General features: G+C 47.6%; 1 pseudogene across 1 annotated transcript; it reads left to right on the forward strand.

The window, feature by feature from the left end:
* The first annotated feature begins 684 nt into the window (after positions 1-684).
* On the forward strand, positions 685-7,583 carry LOC105525024 (annotated as a pseudogene). Its single transcript, XR_001003848.1, has 5 exons — positions 685-835; positions 2,077-2,436; positions 3,629-3,907; positions 6,618-6,892; positions 7,291-7,583. The product of XR_001003848.1 is annotated as a putative pregnancy-specific beta-1-glycoprotein 7 (transcript).
* The last annotated feature ends 791 nt before the right edge of the window (positions 7,584-8,374 follow it).

An 8,374-nucleotide genomic window follows, 5' to 3' on the forward strand; every position in this document is an offset into this window, starting at 1 on the left:
ACTGAGAACTGTCTCTTTGACCATGGGACTCACAGCACCCACTGAGCAACCAGCACAGGCCTCTCCTCCCAAGAGGCATGAGAGATTCACCCTGCACTCCTCCAGGAAGGACAGTTTCACCTGGGACACCCAGGTCCTGAATGTCCATCCTTGGAAGCTGCAGCCAAGCTAAACACAATTAGAGAAATGAAGGGTCTCTGTCATCAGGCAACGCACAGCTCACCCACAGCACAATGGGATATCCCTGTAACAGGGACCTGGCGCAGCTCCAGCCTCCTGCACTGAAGGGGAGAGCCAGATGGGGATGAAAGAGGGCAAAGGGCAAGAAAGTGCACCCTGACCCAGAGCCATGGGGACAGCAGGAGGCTGAGGCCCAGGACTGTGCTTGCCCAACCTACAGGGTATGTGTGTGACTGTGTGTGTCCATGTGCATCTCTTTTGTGTGTGTGTTTGTGTTTCTGCACATAGTGTATACAGAGGTTTGTTGACAGAATCACTACTGAAAAAGGCAGAGGCCTCCACAATTCCCAGGGACCTGACACACAGACAAAGGGTAAAAGAGAAGGAGGGACAAGGAGGCAGGAGTGAGAGGGGAGGGAACAGAGAGGTGTCCTGGGCACAGACCCCGCCCATGAGCCGGAGAAGTTCTCCTGCCCAGGGAAGAGGCTCAGCACAGAAGGAGGAAGGACAGCACAGCTGATGGCTGTGTTCAGAAAGTTTCTGGATTCCAGGCTCATCTCCACAGAGGAGAACACGCAGGCAGCACAGGCCATGGGGCCCCTCTCAGCCTCTTGCTGCACACTGCACATCACCTGGAAGGAGCTTCTTCTCACAGGTGAGGAGAGAACTTCCTGGGAGAGGACAGAAGGAGGAAGCAGAATGATTGGATGGGGTCTCCTGGAGAGGATGGGGTTCTAAAAAATAAAAGGAGTCAGCACTTTGGGAGGCTGAGGTGGGTGGATCAGGAGGCCAGAAGTTCAAGACCAGTCTGCTCAATACAGGGAAGTCCCATCTCTATTAAAAAAACAAAAAATTAACCAGGTGTGGTGGTGTGCTCCTGTAATCCTAGCTACTCGGGAGGCTGAGGCAGGAGATTTCCATGAACCCGGGAGGCAGAGGTTGCAGTGAGCATAGATTGCAATGCTGCACACTAGCCTGGGAGACTGTATGAGACTCCATCTCACAAAAAAAAAAAAAAGAAAAGAAAAGAAAAGAAAAAAATTACAGGAAAGAAGGCTCTGTTGGAGCCTGCATAGGGGTAAATATACCATAGAGGGACAGGGGTCAAAACAGGAAAATCACATTGAACTGGAATTGGTAATAGGTAGGAAAATCTCAAGTGTTTTGTTTTCCTGGTTAATTATCACTGGCCACCACATTTTGAAAAATGATAATAATAACTATTATCAGATGACACTTCAAATGAAAATATAAGCAGGACATGAAACACTGTCCTCAGCAAAAAACCTCAACAATTGGGGAAAGAAAAAAAAAAAAAAACACCCCGGGCATGGAAGGTCCCGGGAATTCTCACATCTACAGGAGTCTGAGGCCTGTCCCAGGCACTGGGGTACAACCAAGATCACAAAAGTCCCTGTCCTCACAGAGTTCATGCTCTCATGGGCAGGAAGACAGACATGCAAAGAGATCTGGAATGTGAGGTCAGGTATTGACAAGAGCTCTGGAGGGAGCAGAGCAGGGAAAGGTCAGAAAGGGAAGACCCAGGGTCTCTGAAGGAGGTGTCAGGAAAGAAGTCTAAGGATACCCTGACGTGAGAAGGACCTGAAGGCAGTGTGGAGGGAGCCATGCAGACCCCTGGGGAAGAGGATTCCAAACAGAAAAATGCCAAGGTCAGAAGTGTTGGAAGAATGGGGGTCGTGCTGCTGAGCTTGACCCAGTAGGACAGTAGGACACAAACACACAAACACACACAAACACACAAAGTGGAGTGTGTGTGTTTGTGTGTGTATGTCTTCAAGGCTGATGATTGAAGAGATCTTCTGATGACCCAGGGCCCCATCTTTTCACCCCAATACATAGGTCTCAATATTGACCGATGCTCTCTCCACCTCCTAGCATCACTTTTAATCTTCTGGAACCCACACACCTCTGCGCAAGTCACGATTGAAGCCCAGCCAAAAAAAGTTTCTGAGGGGAAGGATGTTCTGCTACTTGTCCACAATTTGCCCCAGAACCTTGCTGGATACATCTGGTACAAAGGGCAAATAATGGACCTCTACCATTATATTACAGCATATACAATAGACACTGAAATGATTATATTTGGGCCTGCATACAGTGGACGAGAAACAGTATATTCCAATGCATCCCTGCTGATCCAGAATGTCACCCAAAATGACACAGGATCCTACACCATACAAATCATAAAGCGAGGTGATAAGACTAATGGAGTAACCGGACATTTCACCTTACACCGTGAGTGATTCCACATGCTCCCTGGGTGTTGGGGGGTTGGGGTCACTTCTACTTTGCACACAGGATTGTCAGGCCTGGAATGTGCCTGTGTCCCTCTCTGCATTACTTCCCATGTTGGGATTTTGGTATATAGTACAGGATACACACAGAGGAGACAAACTACAACAGGTGAGAATTCCTTTCCTGGCTTCAGACCCTGCAGTCACTTGCTGCACAGGAAGGACAGTCTGATGGGGGGTGCTCAGCAGGAGGAGATCTGTCTCAGCCAAGCACCTCATGTTCTCTTTGTAAACTTGACCCTGAGAGAGACCCTGGAGAACTGAGTGGGGCTTTGCCTAAGAGGCCCCATGAGATACTCTCAGAGAAGCTCAGCCCTAGAAGCCTCAACCCCAGACCCATGTCCCTAAATCCTTACTCCAGATAAAGCTGAGGAGCCTGTGCCAGGGTTGGGTTGTGGCAGGGCTTACTGGGACCAAGGATTTACCAGCTGTCTGAGGACTGTGTCTCCTGGAGCTGCTCACTGCCAGGGTCAGCCCTCAGAGCCTCATCTAGGCAAGGACAGAGCTTTCTTCACCAGAGACTCAGAGTGGAGGGGCAGAAAGACAAGCTTTGTAGGCCATCAGCCAACTGCCTTGTGAGGCTTAGGACACTCCATAGAAAGTCTAATGTCCCCAGAAGCAGAAACAGAAGAAAGAAAGTGTATCTGGCAACAGCTTGTCCACAGGGATCTGACCTAAAGGTGTTCTCTCATGGAAGTGAATAATAATAAATGCTGTTTGTGTGAACACCTCCACTGTGCCAAGCATTAGGTCAGGTGACTGTGAATAATTTAAAATTTATTCACAGAAAGCATGAAAAGTGACAATTCATTGGTGGGCCAGGCAGGCAGTTGGAGAGGGAAGGACTCAGAGAGGCACCAGGGGCTGTGACTGCTGGTCCCATGTCTTTCCACGACCCAATGCTGCTCAATTCACACTTGAGAAAGTCTGTGCTTCTCCCATATACAGAAGGCAGCCTCACAATCCCTGAGCCCTCACATTGCCATGCATCTGTCTTGTAACACAAACAGTTACCGTTGACTTTTAAGGTCTAGGTTGGCTGAGAGGTGGGAAAGGCCATCTCTGATTGAAAAATGTCTTTGGAGGATTCAAAGGTGCCACACAGGGCAATCTTCTCTCTGTTATCTGCACAGTGGATATTCCCAAGCCCTCCATCTCCAGCAGCAACTTAAACCCTAGGGAGGCCATGGAGACTGTGATCTTATCCTGTGATCCTGACACTCAGGACGTAAGCTACCTGTGGTGGATAAATGGCCAGAGCCTCCCTATCAGTCGCAAGTTGCAGCTGTCCGAAAACAACAGGACCCTCGTTCTATTTGGTGTCACAATGGATACCGCAGGACCCTATGAATGTGAAATGAAGAACCCAGTGAGTTCCAGCCGCAGTGACCCAGTCACCCTGAATCTCCTCTGTGAGTATCTTCTGTTCCTCTGTGAGCCAGGCTGCCATCCCTAATACACATGGCCAGAGGCCTGGCCTCCCAGTCCCTCTCAGGTCGAAATACAGAGACCTTTACCCCTGGACATCAAAACTGGCCATGACTACTAAGAGTAGACTTAGGCTTGATCAACAATAGGAGAGAAGAGGCTGCTCCTGTCATGGGAGACTCAGGGTCCACAGCTTATGATGGGAGAAACGGGTGAATGTCTCAAGCTTCAGATCAGTGAACAAAGCAGGGATCTGGCTGGGAATTCAGTGTTGTGACTTAGCTCACAGGGTCACTGTGGCCCTTCCACAGACCAGGATTTTCCCTTCCCTCTGACAACATCACCTGTGACTTTATTCCCCTTACTCCAGATGGCCTGAAGGTCTCCACAATTTCTTCTTCATACACCTATTACCATACAGCTGAAGTCCCCAAGCTCTCCTCCCTCACAGACTCTCACCCACTGGCAGAGCATTCTTGGCTGACTGATGGGAAGTTCCAGCAATCAGCACAAGTGTTCTTTATCCCCCAGATCACTAAAACATATAGAGGGTGCTATGTCTGGTTCATCCATAACTCAGTCACTGGTGGAACAAATCTCATAATCAATAGGATCATAGTCCCTGGCAAGTGGATCCCTGGAGCACTGGTAATATGTTTTCCAGTGAAGTCTATCTGGCCATCAGGGAAGAGCCACCTGCCCTCTGCAAAGGGAGAGGGAAAATAAAAAACCCAGGACAGGGAATATGTTTCTGCTCCAAAATGACCAGCTTTTGCCTGTCCCCTTCACTCTTTCTAGACCATCCTTTAGACTACACACTAACAATGAACAATCTGAAAGGAAATTCAGAAAAGAATTTCAATTCACATTAACATCAAAAAGAATAAAATATTTTGGAGTAAGTTTAACCAAAAAGGTCAAAGTGTTATACCCTGAAAACTACAAAACATTACTGAAAGAAATTAAAGACAATATTAATATATGGAAAGAAATTTCATTTTCATGGATTGGAAGAATCGATATTGTTAGGAAGACAGTACTACTCAAAGTGAGCTGCAGATCCAACGCAACCCCTTCCAGAATCCCAGTAACATTTTTTGCAGAATTACAAAAATCTGTCCTAAATCTGACTTGACAGGCTCTTATTAATGACTGCCACAACAGAGACACTGAGAAAAAGATGCAACCATGAAAAGGTGAAAAGTTTTGATGACATACAAAATGGCAGTCATCCTTTCTCACATCCCAAAGACTTCAAAAACATACAAATGCAGCATGTTCAGGATGGAATTGACCAAAAACTAATCACCAAGCTAGAAACATGGTGAGAGAAAAAAAAAGGGCAAGAATGTATTTGGCTTATCACCTCCCATTTTGGCATACTAATCTGATGCTGAAAAGAAATGCTCACTGGAGCATTTTAGATTTTGAATCCTTCAGATTTGGGATGCGAAACCAGTAAGTATATGACAAATATTTCAGAATCAAGAAATGTCAGAAATCAAAAACACTTTTTGTCCTAAGCCTTATGCATAAGAAATACTCAATCTATGTAAACTATAGGCATCAAGCTGTACAGCAGATCTCTAGAACCTCCCCATCTTGCATAAATGAAACTGCACACCCATGAACAACTTCTGATTCTCCCCACTCCCAGCTCCTGGCAACCAGCAGTCTCTTCTCAGATTCACTCTGGAATCCACATCCATGAGGTCCCTAGAGTAGTCAAACCCATGGAAACAGAGAGTAGAGTGTCCACTGAAAGAAAATATTTGCAAAACTCCTCCTAAATTTGTCTCATATCCATCAAACACACATCGTCCATGATGACCAGATTTCCAGCTGTTCATTCCCACCCTTTCCACCAGTAAGTTCTGCATTTGCAAATGTCCACATGTATTTCTGGAAGGATTCACATAGTCCTCACCTGCCCTCTGCAGAAGGAGAGGAAACTTAAAGAACCCAGAACAGGGAACATGGTTCTGCTCCCAAGCCACCACCTCTTGCCTGTCCCCTTCACTCTTTCTAGATCATTCCTTGCACTCTGCTCTATCTTTGGAGGTCACTGACTCAAGTAAGTCATCATGAAACATCTGCAAAAACACTGCCCCACCTTGTGCCTCCACTGCCTGATGACTGAACTGACCTCCAGTCTTGACTCTGGTCTCTCCTGTCTTGTTTCTGCTGAAACATCCAGTCCCAGGCCAGGCTGTTTAGTATCTTCAGGGTTTCAGGATAATGGGAAGTCCCATTATTACACATCTCTAGAATATCCTTGGAAATGGAAACTGCAAAGAAATTACATCTTGGGGGGAAAAGTAGGACAGAATTTGGAAGTGGCCCAGCAGTTGCACATTCCAGGTAAGGAACCCAAGGTGAGACAGGCTGTCAGCTGATTAGAGAGGGACTGGGAGGGGTACCAGGACCTGTGACTCCTACTGACATGTCCCTCCATGACCCAACACTGCTGCTCAATTCACACTTAAGTCTGTGCTACCCTAAGACAGAGCAGGCAGCCTCAGAGTCTTTGAGCCCTTAGATCATCATGCATCTGTCTTATGACACACGAACCAGCTATTGTTTTCAAGGACTCGAGTGGGCTGAGAGGTGGAAGATGCCAACTCTGATTGAAGGATGCTTGTGGAGGAATAAAAGGTGCCACACAGGACAATCTTATCTCTGTTATCCACACAGCAGAGCTTCCTAAGCCCTACATCACCAGCAAAAGCTTCAACCCCATGGAGAATAAGAAATTGTAGCCTTAACCTGTGAACCTAAGACTCAGGGCTACACCTATGTGTGGTGCGTAAATGGTCAGAGTCTCCTGGTCAGTACCAGGCTAAAGCAACCCAGTAAAAACAGGATCCTCATTCTACCCAATGTCACGAGAAATGACACAGGACCCTATGAATGTGAAATACAAGACCTAGTTGGTAGCATCCCCAGTGACCCAGTACCCTGGATGTCCTGTGTATCTTTGGTTCCTATGTGGGCCAGGCCACCAGCTTAAATCCAAATGACCAGAGGCCAGGCACCTCAGTCTGTCTCAGGTCCAAGTACAGACACTTTTATTTCTGGACACCCGAGCCGGCCATAACTACCTGCCCTGGGAAATCCTGGGTAGGCACAGCCTTAACCCAGATTATAAGGGGAGGGGATGCTCTTGTCATGGGAGAGTTGGGGTTTACAACTTGTGATGGGAGAAACAGGTGAATACCTCAGGCCTCGGTTCAGTGAGCACAGAAGGAGTTTGCCTGGGACTTAAGGGTGTGTCTTGGCTCAGGCGGACACTGTGTCCCTTTAAGAGACCAGGAGCATCCACTTCCCTCAGACGACATCACCTGGGGGTTTATTCTTTTTACTCCAGATGGTCCACACCTCCCCAGCATTACCCCTCCATTCACTGATTACCGTTCAGGAGAAAACCTCTACTTGTCCTGCTTCGCGGAATCTAACCCACCGGCAGCGTATACTTGGACGATTAATGGGAAGTTTCTGCAATCAGGACAAGAGCTCTCTATCCCCAAAATTACTACAAAGCATACCGGGATCTATGGTTGCTCTGCTCGTAACTCAGCCACTGGCAGCGAACGTTCCACATTCAAGACGATCAGAGTCTCTGGTAAGTGGATCCCTGTATCATTGGCAATAGGGTTTTAGGTGGAGTCTATGTGGCTTTCAGAGAAGAGTCAGGAAAACATTTTCACTCCAACCTGTGTCCCATGGGCAGCAGCAAATCCTAGATTCTACTCTTGAACCCTCCCAATTTGTCTCTACAGACTCTCTTCTCCTTGTTTTTCTGTTTTCTCATGGCTGACCTTGTGTCCAGCTTGAGAAAGGTAAGGGGGGGACTTTTTCAGCCCTGAGCCCTATGTGGTGGAAGAGGCTTCACAGAGGGACAAGAAGGAGAGTCCTCAAGATCAAGTTGCATCTTGCTGTCACCAACACACCCCTTTCTACCACATCTTTGTTTTCTTTTACTTACTCCATGGGCTACAAGGAACATGTGAGGCTTTGAAATAAGCTCACATTTTTCCCCCAAATGAGAGGAGGAAGCCCCTTGGATGAGAGAGGAGCAGCTCAGACTGCTGCTTGCTCTGTTCCGGGCTTCTCCAGTGACTGGCCCTGCCTGACTCCACCTGGAGTGGGACCAGCATGTGTAGAGAAAGAGCCCTGGTGGCCTGTCCTGAATTCGGCTAAATTGAACTTTCATTTGAAGTTAAGCCAAGGCTGCAGGGAAACTACAAGAGAGAGAGCCTTGGGGCAGACCCTTGAGCTGTCTCCTGGCTCTGAAGTCACCGGCTGTATGACGCTGTGGGCACAGCATGTGGGACACAGCACAGAGGACAGTGAGTGATGCACACTTGGAGAAATAGGGAGATTCACCTCTGGGCCTCTGCATGGCAGGAAAGGGGCAATGCCAAGAAGTGTGTATTTATAGAGTGTAAGAC

The sequence above is a fragment of the Colobus angolensis genome, unplaced genomic scaffold, assembly GCF_000951035.1.
Source record: "Colobus angolensis palliatus isolate OR3802 unplaced genomic scaffold, Cang.pa_1.0 Scaffold512, whole genome shotgun sequence".
NCBI lineage: Eukaryota > Metazoa > Chordata > Mammalia > Primates > Cercopithecidae > Colobus > Colobus angolensis.